The following is a 20,478-nucleotide window of genomic DNA, read 5'->3' as shown; positions in this document are numbered from 1 at the left end:
TCCCTTCACTGTAGCCTATGATGATGCTAGGCAGTGGTTTGGGTCACAGAATAGAATGTGAAGTTTGGGTTTCTGGGTTATTTTATATGTATGTTAAACATAAGAACAGGATTCTTTTCTTTTTTTTTTTTCCTGTTTGGCATGGTGAACATTTTCTTTTTCTTTTTCTTTTTTAAATTTTTATTGTTATTCAATTACAGTTGTATGCCTTTTCTCCCCATCCCTCCACCCCACCCCAGCGGAACCCACCTCCCTCCTCCACCTCTACCCTCCCCCTTGATTTTGTCCATGTGTCCTTTATAGTAGTTCCTGTAATCCCCTCTCCTCATTGTCCCCTCCCCATTCCCCCCTGTCCATTGTTAGATCGTTCTTAACTTCAATGTCTCTGGTTATATTTTGTTTTGCTTTTTTCTTCTGTTGATTATTTTCCAGTTAAAAGTGAGATCATATGGTATTTGTCCCTCACCATCTGGCTTATTTCACTTAACATAATGCTCTCTAGTTCCATCCATGCTGTTGCAAAGGGTATAAGCTCCTTCTTTCTCTTTGCTGCATAGAATTCCATTGTATAAATATGCCATAGTTTTTTGATCCACTCATTTGCTGATGGGCACTTAGGTTGCTTCCAGTACTTGGCTATTGAAAATTGTGCTACTATGAACATTGGGATGCATAGGTTCTTTTGGATTGGTGTTTCAGGGTTCTTAGGGTATAATCCCAGCAGCGGAATTGCTGGGTCAAAGGGCAGTTCCATTTTTAGTTTTCTGAGGAAATTCCATACTGTTTTCTATAGTGGCCTCACCAGTCTGCATTCCCACCAACAGTGCACTAGGGTTCCCTTTTCTCTGCATCCTCTCCAACATTTGTTTGTGGATTTGTTTATGTTGGCCACTCTGACTGGTGTGAGATGGTACCTCATTGTGGTTTTAATTTGCATCTCTCTGATGGCTAGTGATGCTGAGCACCTTTTCATATGTCTCTGGGCCCTCTGTATGTCTTCCTTGGAGAAGTGTCTGTTCAAGTCCTTTGCCCATTTTTTAATTGGGTTGTTTGTCTTCCTGGAGTGCAATCGTGTGAGTTCTTTACATATTTTGGAGATCAAGCCCTTGTCTGAGGTATCATTGGCGAATATGTTTTCCTATACTGTTGGTTCTCTTTTTATTTTAATGTTGTTTTCTTTAGCCGTGCAGAAGCTTTTTATTTTGATGAGGTCCCATTTGTTTATTCTTTCCGTTATGTCCCTTGCTATAGGGGACGTGTCTGTGAGGATGTTGCTGCGTGGAATTTCTGAGATTTTCCTGCCAATGTTTTCCGTTAGGACTTTTATGGTGTTATGACTTATATTTAAGTCTTTTATCCATCTTGAATTTATTTTTGTGCATGGCATAAGTTGGTGATCGAGTTTCATTTTTTTTTGCACATAGCTGTACAGATCTCCCAACACCATGTGTTGAAGAGGCTGATTTTGCTCCATTTTATGCTCCTGCCTCCTTTGTCAAATATTAATTGACCGTAAAGACTTGAGTTTATTTCTGGGCTCTCTGTTCTGTTCCATTGGTCTATGTGCCTGTTTTTATGCCAGTACCAGGCTGTTTTGATTACAGTGGCCTTGTAATACAGTTTGATATCAGGTACTGTGATCCCTCCTGCTTTGTTCTTCTTTCTCAAAATTGCTGCAGCTATTCGGGGTCGTTTATGATTCCATATGAATTTCTGAAATGTTTGTTCTATATCTGTGAAATATGTCATGGGTACTCTAATAGGGATTGCATTGAATTGATAAATTGTTTGGGGTAGTATGGCCATTTTGATGATGTTAATTCTTCCAATCCATGAGCATGTTACATGCTTCCATTTGTTTGTGTCTTCCTTGATTTCTTTCTTTAGTGCTGTGTAGTTTTCTGAGTACAGGTGTTTTACCTCCTTGGTTAGGTTGATTCCTAGGTACTTGATTTTTCTTGTTGCTATATAAATGGGATTTTTCCCCCTGATTTCTGTTTCCAATATTTCATTGTTGGTACAAAAATGCCTTTGATTTCTGAATATTGACTTTGTATCCCACTGTTTTGCCAATTCACTTATTAGGTCAAAAAGTTTTTTGGTGGAGTCTATAGGATTTTTCATGTACATTATCATGTCATCTGATAGTTTCATTTCCTCCTTTCCAATTTGGATGCCTTTTATTTCTTTTTCTTGTCTGATTGGTGTGGCTAGGACTTCCAATACTACGTTGAATAGGAGTGGTGAGAGAGGGCATCGTTGTCTTGTTCCTGACCTTAGTGGGAAAGCTCTAAGTTTTTGTCCATTGAGTGTGATGTTGGCTGTAGGTCTCTCATATATGGCCTTTATTATGTTGAGGAATGCTCCCTCTATTCCCCCTTTGCTAAGTGTTTTTATCAGAAATGGGTGCTCTACCTTATCAAATGCTTTTTCCACATCTATTGATATGATCATGTGGTTTTTGTCTTTGCTTTTGTTTATGTGGTGTATTATGTTTATTGATATGCAAATATTGTACCATCCTTGCATCCCTGGGATGAATCCCACTTGATCACGGTGTATGATCTTTTTAATGTATTGCTGGATGTGGTTTGCCAATATTTTGTTGAGGATTTTAGCATCTATGTTCATCAATGATATTGGCTTAAAGTTTTCTTTCTTCATTGTGTCTTTATCTGTTTTGGGTATTAGGATGATGTTGGCTTCATAAAATGATTTTGGGAGTCTTCCATCTTCTTGAATTTTTTGAAATAATTTGTGGAGGATGGGGGTTAGCTCTCCCTTAAATACTCTGTAGAATTCTCCTGTGAAACCGTCTGGTCCAGGGCTTTTGTGTGTTGGAAGCTTTTTGATTACTGTTTCAATTTTGTCTGCTGTTATCGGTCTGTTCAGGTTTTTTGCTTCTTCTTCATTCAGTTTTGGAAGATTATATTTTTCTAGAAATGTGTCCATTTCACCTAGGTTTTCAAATTTCTTGGCATACAGTTCTTAGTAGTAATTTCTTACAATCCTTTGTATTTCTGTGGTATAAGTTGTAATCTCTCCTCTTTCATTTCTAATTATGTTTATTTGGATCCTCTCTCTGTTTTTTTCTTGATGAGCCTACTTAAAGGCTTGTCGATTTTGTTTATCTTTTCAAAGAACCAGCTCCTGGATTTATTGATCCTGAGAATTGTGCTTTTATTCTCTATGTCATTTAAGTCTGCTCTGATCTTGGTTATTTCCTTCTTTCTACTTGCTCTGGGCTGTCTTTGTTGTTGTTCCTTGAGTTCTTGTAGGCATAGGGTTAGGTTGTATGTTTGAAATGTTTCTATCTTTTTAAGGTAGGCTTGTATTGCTATGAACTTCCCTCTCAGGACTGCCTTTACTGTGTCCCATAGGTTTTGGGCTGTTGTGAGTTCATTTTCATTTGTTTCCAGAAAGTTTTTGATTTCTTCCCTAATCTCATTCTTCACCCATTCATTGTTTAATAGCATGCTATTCATTCTCCATGATTTTGAGAGTTTTGGGTTTTTTCCTTTGGGGTTGGTTTCTAGTTTCAGTCCCTTGTGGTCAGAGAAAATGCTTGGTATGATTTCAATTTTCTTGAATTTGTTGAGGCTTGCTTTGTGTCCTATCATGTGGTCTATCTTTGAAAAAGTTCCATGGACACTTGAAAAGAATGTGTATTTTGCTTCTTTGGGATGAAAGGATCTATATATATCAGTTAAGTCCATTTCCTCTAGGGTATTGTTAAGTGACACAATATCCTTGTTGATATTTTGTTTAGAAGACCTGTCCATTTTTGATAGTGGGGTGTTAAAGTCCCCTACTATAATTGTGTTGCTGTCAATATCTTTCTTGAAGTCCTCCAACATTTTCCTTATATATTTGGGTGCTCCTATGTTGGGTGCATATATATTTACAATGTTTATGTCTTCTTGGTGGATTCTTCCTTTGAGTATTATGAAGTGACCTTCTGGGTCTCTGTTTATGGCCCTTCTTTTGAAGTCTATTTTGTCTGATGTGAGTATTGCTACCCCTGCTTTTTTTTCCTGTACTTTTGCTTGGAAAATTTGTTTCCAGCCCTTCACTTTCAGTCTGTTTAGGTCTTTTGTCCTGAGTTGGGTCTCTTGTAGACAGTATATGTGTGGGTCATGTTTTCTTATCCATTCAGCTATTCTGTGTCTTTTGATTGGAGCATTTAATCCATTTACGTTTAAGGTTATTATCGATAGGTAGTTATTCATTGCCATTTTTTCCTACCTGTGTTCCTCTCTCTTTCTTTTTTCCTTCCTTTCCTTAAAGCAGTCCCTTTAGCATCTCTTGCAGAGCTGGTTTGGTGGAGGCATATTCTTTTAGACTTCTTTTGTCTGGGAAACTCCTTATTTGGCCTTCTTTCTTGATTGAGAGCCTTGCTGGGTAAAGTAGCCTTGGTTGCAGGCCTCTGGTTATCATTACTTGGAATATTTTTTGCCATTTTCTTCTGGCTTGGAGCGTTTCCATTGAGAAGTCAGTTGCTAACCTTATTGGGGCTCCCTTGTATGTCACTTCCTGTGTCTCCCTTGCTGCCTTTAAGATCCTCTCTTTGTCTTGGAATTTTGTCATTTTAATTATGATGTGTCTTGCAGTGGGCCTGTTTGGGTTCTTCTTGCTTGGGACTCTCTGTGTTTCCTGGATTTGTGTGACTTTTTCTCTCCTCAGATTAGGGAAATTTTCCATCATTACTTTTTCAAACAGGTTTTCTATCTCTTGCTATTCTTCTTCTCCTTTTGGTATCCCTATTATATGGATATTATTATATTTCATGTTGTCCTGCATTTCCCTTAATCCCTCTTCATTCTTTCTGAGCATCTTTTCCTTTTCTTGTTCTTTCTGGGTGTTTTTTTCTTTGTCCTCCTGCTCGCTGATTCAATCCTCTGCTTCATCAAGTCTGCCTTTGATTCCTTCTACTGTGTTCTTCCGTTCAGAAATTGTATTCTTCATTTCCTCTTGGCCCTTGTTGATAGTTTCTGTTTCCTTTTTCATACTGATATAGTTTGCAGTGAGTTCATTGTAGTTTCCCTGTCATTTCTGATAGTTCTCTGTGAGCTCATTGAGCTTCCTGATAACCATTGCTTTGAATTCAGTATCTGATTGTTGACTTGCCTCTGTTTCAGTTAGCATTCTTTCTGAGGCTTTCTCCTTTCCTTTCATTTGGGGATTGTTTCTTTGTCTTCCCATTTTTTGTGAGACTCTTCTTGTTAGCCTCTGCTTCTTAAATTGATCTGTTCTGACTCCCTGGGTTTATGGTATGAACTTCTATGGTAGAATGCCAGTGGGATTCAGTGGTGCTGTCTCCTTAATATCCTGCATTCACTGGTCTTTAACTGACCTTTATGGGTCTAACAGGGTCTAACTCTGGTCTTTTCAGAGCTCCAGGTTTTCTTGTCTCACCTGTGGGAAAAGGAGAAAGACGGAAAAAAAGGAGAAGGGAAGGAAGGAAAAAGGGACTAGAAAAGGAATCGAAGGAAGGAAGGAGGAATAAAAAAGTAAAGGATGGAAGGAAGAAGAAGTAAAAAAAGAAAGAAGGACAGAAAGGAAGAAGGAATTTAGGGGGAAAGGAGAAGAAAAAGAGAAAATGAAAAAAAAGTCTTCTGCTGGCTTCAAACTGGTCAGGTTAGTTCTGCTGGTCTTCCTGTCTGTGAAATGGAAGGAATTGGTAGGAGGGATTGGTTTCACTTTTCTCCCTTCCTGAGCCACACCCTTCCCTGTTGTTCAGCCTCCTGTCCAATTCCTCAGGGTCCTTCTGCTCCTTCCTAGGCCTTTAGTTCACCAGTTGTGCTGTCCTTGAGTTGCACCAGTTAGGGGCAACTCACACCCCACCTTCCTGGTCTTTGCTATCTTAGATGCTAGGGGCTCTCGGTGATCCTTCTGGGTAGTTCAGCCCCCCACTGGGTCAAGTCTTTCCAGGGACTGCAGTCTCCCCTGGCCCTGCAGCTCCCCTGTGCTGGGCGTTCTGCCTTCCTCCTAGAGAACGAGTAGGAAAAATACGGAACACTTCACAAATTTGCTTGTCATCCTTGCACAGGGGCCATGCTAATCTTCTCTGTATTGTTCCAATTTTAGTATATGTGCTGCCGAAGCAAACACAAGAACAGGATTCTTAATGGGGACCTGTCTTGAGTTGAGATACTTAACAGTAAAAGCAGATAATGTTTTTTAGGAAGTGTTCATAGCAAGGGAAAGAAGTTGCTTTCATGGCTCACTCAATGTACCTGGCTTTCATTGTACAGAGTGAGGTTCTGGGGGTATGCTTTAATCAGTGTTATCGACAGGAAGTGTGGCATGTGTGAGTAGTTTCACGAGCTGGGATAAATCATGGTGAATCATACTCCCATTGTTCAATGCAAAAGCTGATAATGACAGTGTTGTTCTTGATCTTCTAACACCAGAGAGTTTCTGTGTGTAGACTTATCCCCATGGGAAGAAACTGCTAATTTCATTACTATAATACTATTTTGATCTATGTATGTACATAGATCTCTACTGCATAAAAACTTTCCCTCTTTATTCCTTTTATATCATTAAAAACTTTATTAACTTTTGTACCAATGTTAATTTTGTAGTTTTTACAAATGTGCCACAGCTAGGTGTAATGAATGTTACATTAGGGGAAGGTGAGGGAAGGGTATGGGGGAACTCTAATTCCTTCATACTTTTTCTCTAAATCTAGAATTAGTTCAAAATATATCTATTTAAGGAAAAATTGTTTATTAAAATGCCTCCATTGTAAGGATATCAAATACACTCTGAGCAATAAACATCTTTGTCTTGATGAACAATTTCAGTGTGAGAATAAATTCTAAAAAAAATCAATTTAGTTGGAAGAAAGCTCCTTTAGTACAAGAATTTTTAATAAAAACAATCATCATATTGCCTGCCTCAGTAGTTTTTCTAAACTCAGAATCATAGGAATATGTTCATTGCAGCATTATTGATGCAAGTGAAAAATGTTTCCGAATAAGCGGTTGGTTAAATAAGGGCCCTTCAATATCCCGGAATACTATGCAGCAATAATAGTTATGATGTCAAATACATTTGATATTTATCATGGTTTTGATATATGGAAAAAGTAGGTCATGAAGGAGTATGTGCATTAAATACATGCCTACATATGCAGGAGGGTGGAAAACATTCTGGTAGGCTGTGTAACCAAAATACAAATTGTTGTTTTTAGCAGCTTGTGGATTATGAGTGATTTTTATTTGTATTTTATGCTTATGTTAATTTCTATGTTACTGCCATGAACATGTATTACTTGTTTAAAAGTCAGCCCCCCCATCAGCACACAAAGTTAAAAAGCATTTACAGAAATGAGTAAAAATGACATGTGCATATGTAAACACTGTCTGAATTTTATCTCTTCAAAATAACCCTTAAGGTTTCTTTTTCTTGAAACACATTATCTTTTTTTCCTTTGACTTTCACTCTAGCCATTGATATTTTATGTCATAAATGATCCAAATATATAATCTTTTAAAAGAAAGGCTAAACAATTACCACAGAGTAGAAAAAAATGTGCCTTTCCCCATTGGCCCAGAACAGAACCTGGTTGGAGCAGTTGGTGTTTTGTAATTTTTATTCACAGGGTAGACTGTTTGCTTGTTATGGCTTAGTGGTATATTTCTGACATTTCCTAAAACCCAAATTTTGATCTGTTCCTGGAGCAAGGTATGTTTAGAAGAGGTAGGGAGAGAGTGTGCTGGACAGATTCATAAAAATGTCTAGGGAAGGAGCATCTATATTCACTCATTCATTTCGTCATTCATACATTCATTATTCTCTCAACTTTTGAGTGCACTCATTTCCCATGCAGGACCCTGTGTTGGACGCTGTGGAACACAGTGCAATCTGGGAAGGGCAATAAGCATGCAGGTAATCAGTAGAGTGATTACAGACCTCCAAAATAAAGTTTTAAAAAGCATTAGTTTAATAAAGAGGCCAGAAAAAAGCCCTTCACATATATGGTTGATCGATTTCAACAAGGGTGCTAAGACCATTCAATGGGGAAAGAATAGTCTTTTCAACAAACAGCCTTGAGACAACTGGATAGCCACATGCTTACAAATGAGGTTGGACCCTTATGTCACACCAAATATAGGCAATAACTCAAAATGCATTAAGGACATAAAGGTAAAGGCTGAAACTCTAAAACTGTTAGAAGTGTTAAATCTTTGTAACCTCAGATTTAGCAATGGATTCTTGGATATAATACCAAAAAGCATGAGCAACAAAATAAAAATTAGAATTTTTCCAATACATAAATTGGAATTTTTCAAAATTAAAACCTTTTGTGCTTCAAAGGACAGCATCAAGGAAGTGAAAAGATAGCCCACAAAATGGGAGAAAATTCTTGCAAATCATGTATCTTACAAGAGACTTGTATCTAGACTATACAAAGAACTCTGTAACTTAATAATACAAAGACAAATAATCCCATTAAAAAGTACAAAGGGCCTGAATAGACATTTCTCCAAAGAAGATATATAAATGGCCAATAAAACACATGAAGTATTACTTGAAAATATGCTTGAAATTACTTGTTGTGAGGGAAACATAAGTCAAAACCACAGAGAGATACTACTTCACACACACTAGGATGATTATAACCAAAATGTCACATAATTTGTTGGCAAGGGTATAGAGAAATCAGAACCTTTATTCATTACTGGCAGGAATGTAAAATGGTACAGTTGCTATGGGAAATAGTTTGGCAGTCTCTCAAAAAGTTAAACATAGCATTACCATATGACCCAGTGATTCCACTCCTACATATATACCCAAAAGAATGGAAAGAAGGGACTCAGTTACTTGTACCAATGTTCATAAAAGCATTATTCACAAGAGTCAAAAGATGGAAGCAATTCAACTATTCATCAACAGATGAATGAATAAGCAAAATGTTGTATATACATACCATGGAGTATCATTTAATCATAAAAATAATTTTTACAACATGGATGAACCTTGAAAACATTATGCAAAGTGAAATAAGCCAGACACAGAAGAAATATTGCATGATTCCACTTATATAAAGTACCTGGAGTAAATGGATTCGTAGAGATAGAAAGTATTACTAGAACAGAGGTTATTAGAGACAGGGGAGGTGGGACTGAGGCTTTATTATTTAATGGGTACAAGTTGCAGGTGGGATGAAAAAAATTCTAGAAGTGGTGAGTGGTGATGGTTTTACAACATTGTGAAAGTACTCAGTGCTGCTAAATGGTATACTTAATAGCTAAAATGATAAATTTTATGTTATGTATATTTTACAATACACACAAAAAATAAGTTATAAATTCTTCTCTTAAGCAATATGAGAGGAACCTTGAGTTTTTCCAAGACAAATTTTTATTCCAAATCCTCTCACTTTATTTAATATGTTTAATTTGTTAGCAATTACAAGAATTTTGTTGTACTTTTCCAACAAAAAGGAGTTATTAATATGTTAACATTAAATTTTTAACTCTTCCCCACATGCTCCCCGCCCTCCCAAAGTAACACATTTGTTTGTAAAAAATGAGGCTTGGAACAATTGGATACCCATATATAAAATAAATTAACCTTGACCCTCATATCTTTTAGAAAAATTAAATAAAAATGGATCTTAGGCCTCAATATAAATTATAAAATTATAAAAACTTCCAAAAGAAAAGAGGAGAAAATTTTTGTACTGTGGATTAGATACAAAGATCTTCGACTTGACACCCAAAACACAATCCACTAAAAAGAAGAACAAATTCATCAAAACCTAAAACTTTTTCTATGTATATGACACTGTTTAAAAAGTGAAAACACAAGTCACAGACATGGAGAAAACATATGCAATTCAGGCAAATGATTGTATCTAGAATGTATAAAGACCTCTCAAAACTCAGCAATGAGAAAACGAACAACCCAGTTAAATCGGGCAAGATTTGAATGGACATTTCACCAAAGATGGTATATGGATAGCAAATAAGCATGTGAAAAGATGCTTCACATTATCAGTCATTGGAGAAATGTCTGTTAATAATACAGCGAAATGTCCCTACATACCTAGGAGAATGGCTTGAATTTTCTCCCTTCCTCAAAAATCAAAACAATGAAATCTGACAATACCCAGCGTTGGTGAGGATGCAGAGCAAATGGGACTGTCAGACGTTGCTGGTGGTACTGTGAAATGGTGCAACCATTTTGGAAAACAGTTTGACAGTTTCTTAGAAGTTAAGCATATATCCACCATATGACCTGCCCATTCCACTTCTAGGTGTTTACTGAAGAGAAATAAAGACTTGTGTCCACTCAAATATCTGTATCTGAATGGTCATGGCAGATTTATTCATAACAGTCAAAAACCGTGGAAAGGTGGTGAGGTCTATGATGGGAAGAGTTGGGGTTTCTAAGATTCGATGGTCATGATGTAGGCTTCATCAGGTTGGGGGTGCAAGGAGGCCTTTGTGAAGGAAGTGGTGCCCCAGGGTAAATCTGCCTTGCAGGAGACAGGTAGTTGATGGGGGAGTGTGGAGCATAGAGAACATTTCAGATGTAGTGTACTCTATGGGATCTTCCTCCCCAGGTTCCAGGAATTACTGGGTGTTAACAGAGAGGAAGGAGTTCTGTGTGGCTGGAGCACATGGGTAAGAACAGTGTGATGATGGATGAGGGAGAAGTTAATGGGATTTAGGTGGAGGAGATCCCATGGGCTGTGTCTGCCTTTGTCCAGCCTTGGAAGAGCATGAGTTCTAGGATGCACACTGCAGGAGCCAGATGGAGGGAGGACTGGATGGGGCAAGACTGGGAGGACAGTGGGAAGGTACCTAAGGCATTGAGGTAGAGACATGGGTGTGAATTGGACTTGGTGGTTAGGATGGTTAGAAGTGAACAGATTTCAGCAAAATCAGGGGGAAGGTGCAACCAGACCTTTTCCAGATGATTTCTTTTGCCTTTGCTTTCCCTCCCTTTCTTTCTCTCCCTTCCCAGCCGCCCCAGCACTGTTGTTTCACAGGAAGGTACAGTTGATCTTGTTGCTTTCTCTTTTCTCACCCTTGCCCCCATTGCACAGACCCAGGTCTGCTGGGAAGGGGATGTTACTAACATAAGATGAATAAATGGGTTTGGCCATCGGGAACTCTGCATTTCCCAGGATAACATTTGTCTTTATTTTAAATCATCAAGACAGCATTTAAGTGAGAACAGGGATCCATGCATGTTTTTATTCAGTGTGTTTTCCAATTGCTGGCATTATCCTCTAATAACGGGATGTGTGCTTGATATGATATAGAGGCCACTGGGCTGCAGAGCAGTCGTTAGCTTTACCTCAAAAATAAAAAGAGAGGCTGCTGTTTGAATAATGATCCCTGGCTGTTTTCTTTGTACACGGGCCATTTCCTTAATTAGGTTTCAAGCTTCATCTCTCTTGTTTTTAACTAAAAAGCTGACAGAGAGGGGAGGGAGAGAGATAGAGACAGAGGCAGAGAGAGAGGCAGAGAGACAGAGAGGGACACACAGAGAGAGAAATTTTACTGTGGAAAAAGAGGAATGTGTTCTCTGCAAAGTAAGGGGCAAATGAGTAAAACATATCAGTGGATGCCCGGATAGTCCAGGTGACTTGGGCAGAGCTGGGCTTATATCTGGGCTGAATTCAGCATCTTTGGAGGTCTGGGGGACCTTTGTACACACCCCCTGGAATATCTCCCCTACTTCCTATCTAGAGTTTGTGATCTAAGTTCTCTGAATTTGTCTCTGGGGTCACCTTTTCCTTCACTCTACCTTGAAATGACCGTGGCAGTGTATCTCTTAAACACGCAAGCTTAGGAGTCAGATAGCCTGGGTTTGAATCCCACCCTGCTGTGAACCAGCTCTGAGGCCTTGGGCAAACCATGGCCATCTTCACAGTCCCAGGTCATTCTTTGGTAAAATGAAGGTGATAATAGTAGCTTCTTTGCAGGGTGGTTGAGGGATTAAACTACTTACTTATTATGCGAAGCACTTAAAGCACTGCACGGCACAAGGTGAGTGAGTGTTCAGTTAAGCTCAGGGCTTCTGAGGCTGCTGTGGTTATTAGTTATGATTATTAGCCTTTGAGGAAGACTCCTAGCAGAGGGTTTAGGATAGGTGGAGTATTGTTATTTCGTAACTGAGTCCCTACTGAGGGAAAGGGAGTTGGCTTGTTGGAGCCATAAATTGCAGAAAACATTGACAACCTCATTTATTTTCCCCCAGAATATCCTGTTTTCTCACCTGTTGTTTTTAACTTCTGAGCTCCCTGAGATGCTGAAGATGGTGTCATCTTTTGAATCTACTGAATATGGTAGGAAATCACTTTGAAGTTAGCCTGAAGCCTTGGTGCATAAATTTCATGTTCTCAAATCAGGACACTTTGTGTATTAATGTTGAATCTCAAAAAAAATTAAAAAGCTGAACAAAAGACAGGACTACAAACAGCTTTCCTGACCTACCTAAGCGAGAGCTATTCCTCTTTATTCCCTCAGCAATTCTTCATCTTTGCTTTGCCCTTCTGTTTCCCCTAGCATAGAATGTTCTCTTATTTAGAACTTGGATTGTGGTCCATGGACCGATAGCATCAGCATCATCTGGGACTTGTTAGAAATGCAGAACCTCTAGCCCCACATCAGATCTGAATCAGAATCCTCATTTTAATAAAACCCCTCATGAGATTTATATGCATATTGAAATATGTCAGGTGCTTCGATATCTCCCACTCATTAGAAGGATGGACCGATGAGCCAAAGAGTAAATACCAGTGAGGTGGCCCAAAGTCTTGTCCTGGGGGCTGAGGGGACTTCCTACAGGCAGGGACCCTTGATCAGGGTTTTGATGGAGGAGTAGGAGTTGACTGGGGAGAGAGAGGAATGTGGGCAAATTAAGGGAAGGAAAGACTCTCTAAAGAAAAAAACAACAAATGCACAAAGACAATGATGGCAAGATAATTTGACCTGCCTTTACTTTTCTTGACTTGGTATTTATTTTTCCTGGATTCTTTTTAGCATTTACACAGGGCATGTGCTTGGGTCATATGAAATAAGTTTTAAACAATGCAGAAGTGCCTTACTTCCAAAACTCTGATATATAAAACGTGAGCTCACATCTTAGACAGATGGAGAGGCATTACCACTTTACAATGAATTGACACAATTTTCAGATTGGTTTCTTGGGAATAAGTAAACAAGAATATGGGTGGGTTTTAAATTCCTCTGTCTGGGTCTGGACCTACACTCTGCCATTTGTGGGAGGAAACTGGGGCAAGTTAATAGCCTCTGAGGCTTAATCTGTGACATGTAGCTTTGGAAATTTCACTTAATTGTTGGGAATACTTAGTTGGTTTGTAATGAGTCATGAAATGCATGCTACCTGACCTTCAGATATGTGGCTCCATATGTTTTTTAAAGTCAGTACCTTATAGCCTAACTGAAACTTAATAAAGGTGGGGAGGAGGGTGCAGGGCCACACGCCATGCTACTGGTCTGGGGCTGCGGGACAGCTGTCCTTCTCTCAGCAAGGAGAGTGTTCGCACAGGACCTCACAACAGAGAGCTTCTTGAGTAACATATACGCCATGCTTTTAAGGTTAGGTTTCACCGTCTGTTTTTGGGTGATGTTTCAAGTTTTCCCTTTTACTTTCCTTTTTTTTCTGTTTAACCTCATGTAGCCCCCCACTGTGTTTAATGAAAGATGAATGGATTAAAGGAAGCATGGTAATAATAAGGAAATGGAACAGCTCAAAAAGCATTCAGTTAATGAGAGAGACCCTGGAACACAAAATGAATGCAAGGAAAGGCAGATAAATGCAGGGCTCGTTTATTAAGTGCAATTCACCTTGAATTCAAAAAAGGGAACTTTTTCAGTAAAGGAGAAGTGACAAGATTTGAAAAGAGTCCCCCAGGGAAAGAGGATTAACAAAAGGAGACATTATAGAATGAAATAGAAGTGAATTAACAAATCGATTTTCTGTAAGGGTTAGAAGACACAAGATTTATTTGGAAGATAAATATTTGGTAATTGAAACCTGTGTCTTGTTGTGATTTTTACCCAGTAAAGCTATGCCCTGGGTGAAAATCTTATGGCTGACAAACATGCAATGGCATAGATTCTATAAAAAGCCTGCCAGACCCTTTTCTCTCTCAGCATTTGTCTCTGTATGTCTCAGATGCGTTTTTTTTTTTTCCCCGCTTTAGTAATTTAAAGGATTTACCCTCTAATCAAAGGAGTTAGTTTAAAACTAATGAGAATAATTTAGAATAGATGCTAAAATAATTTTTTAATCAGGGGAATTTCACTTTTACCTCTTTGCATTTTACCCGAATTCCATGAAAGCATTTCTACCGGTTTTAGAGGGGCGTCCTGGGACTCATCTTGTCTGTTGATAGCAGAACATGGCAGTTTACCTGATGGAGGTTTTATAGGATGTGATGTCCTGTCGCCAGGTGATGGACTTGATGTAGAAAATGCCACAGGCAATCTCTGCCACGTGGACCATTCTCTGAAATGGCCCTTGCTTGGATTCCCGTATCTGACCCTTCCAGAGAATGTGGGGTTATGTTGTTTGACTCATTAATTCACAAAGGATTATTGATTTTCTGATGATGTACAGCCTCTTCGCCGTCAGGGTATAGGCTGTGCTGCAGAATGGAGAGGGGGCGTGGTTGTTAGAAGACAAAAGTGACCATGTGTGTCGCTCCTTGACCCAATTTCAATCCCCCACTGTTGTTTTATTCATGCCTCTTTCTCACTCTTTCTATTTAGAAAGGAAATGGGTGTCTGATTATATTATATTTTGCTGTTACTATGCTGCTTTCTGGGTACCAGTGTCACCAATAATGTCACTATCATCGGTGCTTATATCTGATTAAGTGAATTTATCATGGGTGAATGGGTCTCTTTCTATTAAGTTGTAATTATTTATGTTCACATATAGGAAAAAGGGAAAAAGAAAACATATTTAACAAATATACAGATTGTAATCAAATGTATAACAATTATACAGGTTTTATACATAATAATAATTTTAATAGGAATTATTTAATATTATGAAAATTACAAAGGTACCATATTTATCAGTTAAGGTTTTCCAAACAAAACTTGATTATTTTATCCATTGAAATGGTCCTTAATTTTCTGTACTTGTGCTAGTTTTCTTTGTTCTCCAAATTTACCTCTCTGTACTCACGAAACAGAGCACAGACACATGCACACGTGGACGCACACCTTTTGGGGAGGAGGGTAGAGAAGGAGGGTTCCCTTGGAACTTTATAGCTTTTGGATCAACCCATGTTTGGAAAAGATGAGTCAAATGACTCACGCAGACAGACATATGCCTCCCAGCTGACCGTTGTTTAAGATTCTTTATGTAGATTACAGAATATGTGGGCAATTCTAACAGCTCTTGTCTTACTTTGTCACGTTTTTGATTCTAGGTCCAACTACACCAAATTCAGATTTACTGGAAACCCTTAGCATTGTATTCAATTTTTGTATCAAAGCTGTGTACTTGAATAGCACATTCCCCTCTCCCTGGTGAAATCTTTGAGTCAGGGCTTCTAGCTTTACAGTTTCTTTGCTGAGAACAATTCCAACATTTCTCAGGTATAGTAGTGACATTGATGTGTGACCTCTGGGAGTTGAATCTCTATGTGAGAGCTAAGGAATGGAGATCTGGAGTGGTTGGTATAACTCAGGAGTCTGTTTTAAGAACAACTTTGATTTGTGGAGAGGATTCTCTACCATGTCTTCCAGGCATTTGGAAGTTGTTCCCCCTCTCCCTCCCCCCACACAGCAGAATATGTTTCTCAGAACATTACTGAGCTTCTATGGAAAAATTCTGAAGGGCCCCAAGTGCAGAATGGAAACAGCATTTGGTGGATCTTCCAGTCCTCGGTCTTGAGTTAGTTCGTTCAGGCTGTTCACTAAAAGCATCCCTGCAGCGGAGCAGGCACTCTTCATCCATGTGCACATCTCTCCACCTACTAGGACCTTTTAATAATTTTCAACACTCAACACGAGCTGGTCTTTCACAGAGTTGAATTACATAGGAGGAGACTGCGGCCTTGTCCCCATGAGCTACAGGCTGGATGGTCCTTTTGTGGCTGATCTCCATGACCTCATTCACTCCTCCATCATCCATTTCTGTCTTTCTCCTCCACCCAATCATACAGAAGGGCATTTACTTGGGCTTCATTCTGGGACTTGTTTTTCCTCTTTTCCTGCTCTCATCTCCTCCTTCTGCCTCTGACCTCTGTTCTTGTGAGTGATCTCATTCATGTTCAGTGTTCTCTTTATTCTACAACCCTCCTCACTTAGGGTGTGGGCCCATGCCAGTCCTTTTGGTGACTAGTCTTTTCCTTTCAGTCTCTCCCTCTCTTCTCAACTCATCCTTTCAGTTTCTGTAGTAACAGCAATTTTGCAGAAAGGCCTTTTCTCTCAATCAAATTTGGGTCTCCCTTGTTTGAGTCATAGTACTTGGTGCTACTTCTCACTGTGCACAATGACATGTGTGTTCTGTGCTTCATTTGGTCAGTTCCTCCCTGATAGACTCTAAGCCCTGTGGGCAGGGAGACGCTATTGTTTTTAATCTCTGGAGCAAAAAAAAAAAAAAAGTAATCTCCCATCACTTAGCATAATACGTATCTGGCACATAGAATTTCATAAATATTTATTAGTACAATCCATGGTTGACTTGATTCTATAGTCTGCCCTGACAGTGTCATGACCTTGTTGAAATGATGATTTTCTTCTAATTATGCTTGTTTCCTAATGGATGCTGGTTTATTGGTTTGTTTCCTAAGAAGAAATTGATTCAGAAGAGTTCCTCTTTGTACTGAAGAATTACATGTATGAAATCTCTATTGGGGCCATTTTCAAAAGCTAATTTTCACGGGAGAATGTGTTTACATATATGCATGGTGCCATGAAATGTGTTGCTGGAGTCTGTGTGGTTTGATGGCCCTTCTGATGTTTCAAATTATGACACCCACACCCAGGGTCTTAGCTCCTGCAGCCCCAGCTTTCTTATTTGTTCAGAGTAGCACATATCTCTAGAGTTGTGAGAAGACAGTGCTGTGTGAGACACTCAGCTAGCTCATAGAAAATGCTCAGTGATTGTCAGGTGCTATCATGATTAGATGATTGATTTTGGGGTGAAAAGTCAGTTCTTCAGCTGTCAGCCTCATCAGTGACTTCATGTCCTCTGCTCCAGGAATCCAGGAACTCTTCTTTTTCCCCCCATTTGTTGGTCCTCACTTTAAGAAGCCTTGACCTTACAACTTCCCTGTCTCTGATAGGTTCCTTGAATTTTTGTCCCCATGAGCTCTCAGCTCATCCATTTTCTGGTGTGCCTGCTCTGTGCCCACCTTAAACCATAAAATGTGGTGGGGCCAGCGGCTGCTCAGAGCTCATGCTGCCAGGGTGCAGTGATGGGTGCTGATGGGGAGTGCCGAGAAGCCAGAGCTGCTCTGGGCTCTGCAGAGGTCAGACCAAACCTGGGGGTGTGGCTGGAAGATGCAGGCTCTGGGTTTGAGGAGGAACAGAGACAAACGGAGTGCTTGGAGAAGGCAGACAGGGTAGGGAGAGGTGTCGAGTCCATGTCCCCTGAGGCCCATGGGGATATATTTGGCTCAAAACAAAAGGCAACAGATGGTGCCAAGCACTGCTTTAAGCACTTGTATATAGTAACTCATATTATCTTCAGTACGACCCCATGAGTTTGTTGTTATTATTACTCCCATTTTTCAGAAGAGGAAACTGTTTTCTGGTGTGCCTGCTCTGTGCCCACCTGAAGCCATAAAATGTGGTGGGGCCAGCAGTTGCTCAGAGGTGATGCTGCCCGGGGTGCAGTGATGGGTGCTGATGGGGAGTGTCATTATTATTATTCCCAGTTTTCAGATGAGGCAGAGGATGTCTATGACATTTTCTCCAAGGACCTGTACAGAGTAAGTGGTAGAGTTGGGATTCCCATCCAGGAAGTCCATGTTCTTAACCCCATGCCAGATGGCCTCCTCTAGCTCTCTCTTAAAATATTTCAAGGCAGGATGAGGCTGGTCTGTTTAACTTCTTGGCATAACTGCATTCTAAGGGCAGATAGTACAGGGAAGCAGAATGAGTTCAAGTTGGGAATGTCTCCCTGTTGCTCAGTGTTGCCCAGCAGTGGGGCCACAGGAGGCTTTTCCTGAAAGAGTCCAGAGCTCCTTGTCCAAGGGGCCTTAGACGGAAGTTCAGAATTTGGAGGGAGATTGGGCTTGATGGTCATTATGATTTCTGTTATGTGCATCCAGTGTTGAAAGTGACTCTTTCACCCTAGCTTTTGCAACCTCTGCACTCTGACATATTTGGCTGGATAATTCTTTGTTGTGGGAGACTTCCCTGTGCTTTGTAGAATGTACAGCAGTTTCCCTGGCCTGTACCCACTGGGTGCCAGTAGCACTCTCTTCTCCTCCCCTACTTCCATTGTGAAAACCAAAAATATCTTCAGTCACTGTCAGATGTCCCTGCAGGGCAAAATGGTCCTCCATTGAGAAATATTGCTCTAAATGTACAACCTCTCTTTTTCACAAGAAGCCCATATTTTATTATCTTGACCATGCCCATCCCAAGGGACCCACGTCATTGGTGTGAGGGCCCTAGGCTTGCTGGATCCTTGAATACTCTCCTTATTTATTTTGGTGGTCTGAAGGATGAACTGTTTTGTATTTAAGCTTCCTGGGGAAATAATTTGAAAATATAGCCCACGGTAATGTATAGGATGATCTCACATTGATTGTAAAGAAACAATTGCACTTAAAATTTTACATTTTAGAAAAAGAAAAAGATCTATAAAGATATAAACCAAAGAGTAACCCCTGGTATTTTGGGGAACTGGGATTAAAGGTTTTTTGTTTTCTTCTATTTGCTTATGTTTACCTTCTGGTTGTTTTTTCTGAACGGTGAGAACCATTTTGCTTTTATAGTAAGTAAAAAGTCTCATTTTACCACTAACTATTTTAGCAGAGTTATAGGGTAGGCGAGGTTCTGGAACCATCCTGCCTGGGTTTGAGTCCCACACTTACCTTTCTATTTTTCTCCATCTTAGACTTTACTTTTCCCACTTGAAAAGCAATATCACAAAAAACATTTTAAAGAATTGGAAAAATTTATCCAAAATTCTGCTACCATAACCCAGCCATGGTCAGAATTTTGTTGTGGTCCCTTCCATTGTCTTTTGGTTTGTGTGTTTAAATGGCTTTAATTATAAATGCCATGTACTTCACTTAGCATCACTTCATGGACAGATATCTGTGGTCATACATGGTTGCATATATGTTAGATGAAATATTTTTTGACACAGTCATCTAGTAGCTGTGAACAATGCCAGGCTTGTTGAAGGGGCTGTTTAATTTATTAACGAGTGTAAGTCCGAGTCAGTCACATTTGTCTTTGCACATTATGAGGCATTCTAAATTTCTTGGAACTTGACACTATGTATTTTTAATCACAAAAATAATACATGAATGTATGCTTTTTGTGATGAATTCTAGTAACCCAGTGCTAAGTGGAGAAAAATTATTTCTTATTAAATGTGCTGTAAGGCCCTGGCCCGAGATCAGTGTTGTTTCAGTTTAGTGTTCACCCTTCCCTGACCAATTTGAAAACTTTTATTGACAGACCTCCCACCCCAGAGAAACTCATAAACTGTAATCTATACTTAATATAGAGAGCCAGAATTAATTATTGCAGAAAATGTTCAAAATTTGATGCATATATTTAATATATAGAAAGTTTAAGTTGGATTATAAATATGTGCTAATGGTCAGACAGTACATGCAACATAGACCAGCAGCTGTCAACAGGTGTTGAACACCCTGATGCTGCATGTGAACTGGAGGCAGATCCTCCGTCGCTATTCACACATCAGGTGACCTTCTCTGGGACTTCTTGGTATTCTCGGGTAGTGCAGAGGGGTGCCTAACCTGTGTCCACAACCTTTGTGAGAATTCAAGGGGCTATAAACCTAGGTGGGAAGAAAATAACATCTTGTATTTTCACTAACCTCTACCCAAAATTTATTACTTTATCTTACACATGTAGGTAATAAGCCACAGCAATGCCTGTGACTTTGTCACCAGCAGAAGTCACAGGTATTTTTGTATCCTACCACAGCCAACACAATCATCTCCTTGCTGTTGGTGCTCAGTCTCGGTGCCCCTGATCGGTGGGGAATGCTCACCACTAGATGTTTTTATTTAATGCACTGATGGAAACCAGCTACAATACAACATTACAAATTTGTGCTTTAAACATTTTAATACTGAATTTCAATGTAATTTGTTTCCTTGCTGTGTGTTTACTCTTTTGCATTTAAAATATCATTCTGAAAAGGGTCCATGGGCTTCACCAAATGGGCCCTCAAACCTGCCCAAATTTCCATTTTATAGGCCTGTCATGCATGATGACAATGGGGTGCCTACATTGATTAATTTCCTTATAT

General features: G+C 39.5%; 1 protein-coding gene and 1 non-coding gene across 2 annotated transcripts in view; one reads left to right on the top strand and one right to left on the bottom strand.

Annotated features, from left to right (window-relative positions):
* The window catches only part of CACNA2D3 (calcium voltage-gated channel auxiliary subunit alpha2delta 3), an 870,474-nt gene that overhangs the window by 139,537 nt on the left and 710,459 nt on the right, over window positions 1-20,478 (top strand). The gene's annotated exons all lie outside the window — the stretch shown is intronic.
* LOC112301328 (U6 spliceosomal RNA) lies at window positions 6,005-6,111 on the bottom strand. The gene has a single exon (XR_002974471.2). It is a non-coding gene; the product is annotated as a U6 spliceosomal RNA (small nuclear RNA).

The sequence above is a fragment of the Desmodus rotundus genome, chromosome 8, assembly GCF_022682495.2.
Source record: "Desmodus rotundus isolate HL8 chromosome 8, HLdesRot8A.1, whole genome shotgun sequence".
In the NCBI taxonomy this organism is placed as follows: Eukaryota; Metazoa; Chordata; class Mammalia; order Chiroptera; family Phyllostomidae; genus Desmodus; species Desmodus rotundus.
This window is presented reverse-complemented; position numbering and strand designations above follow the sequence as displayed.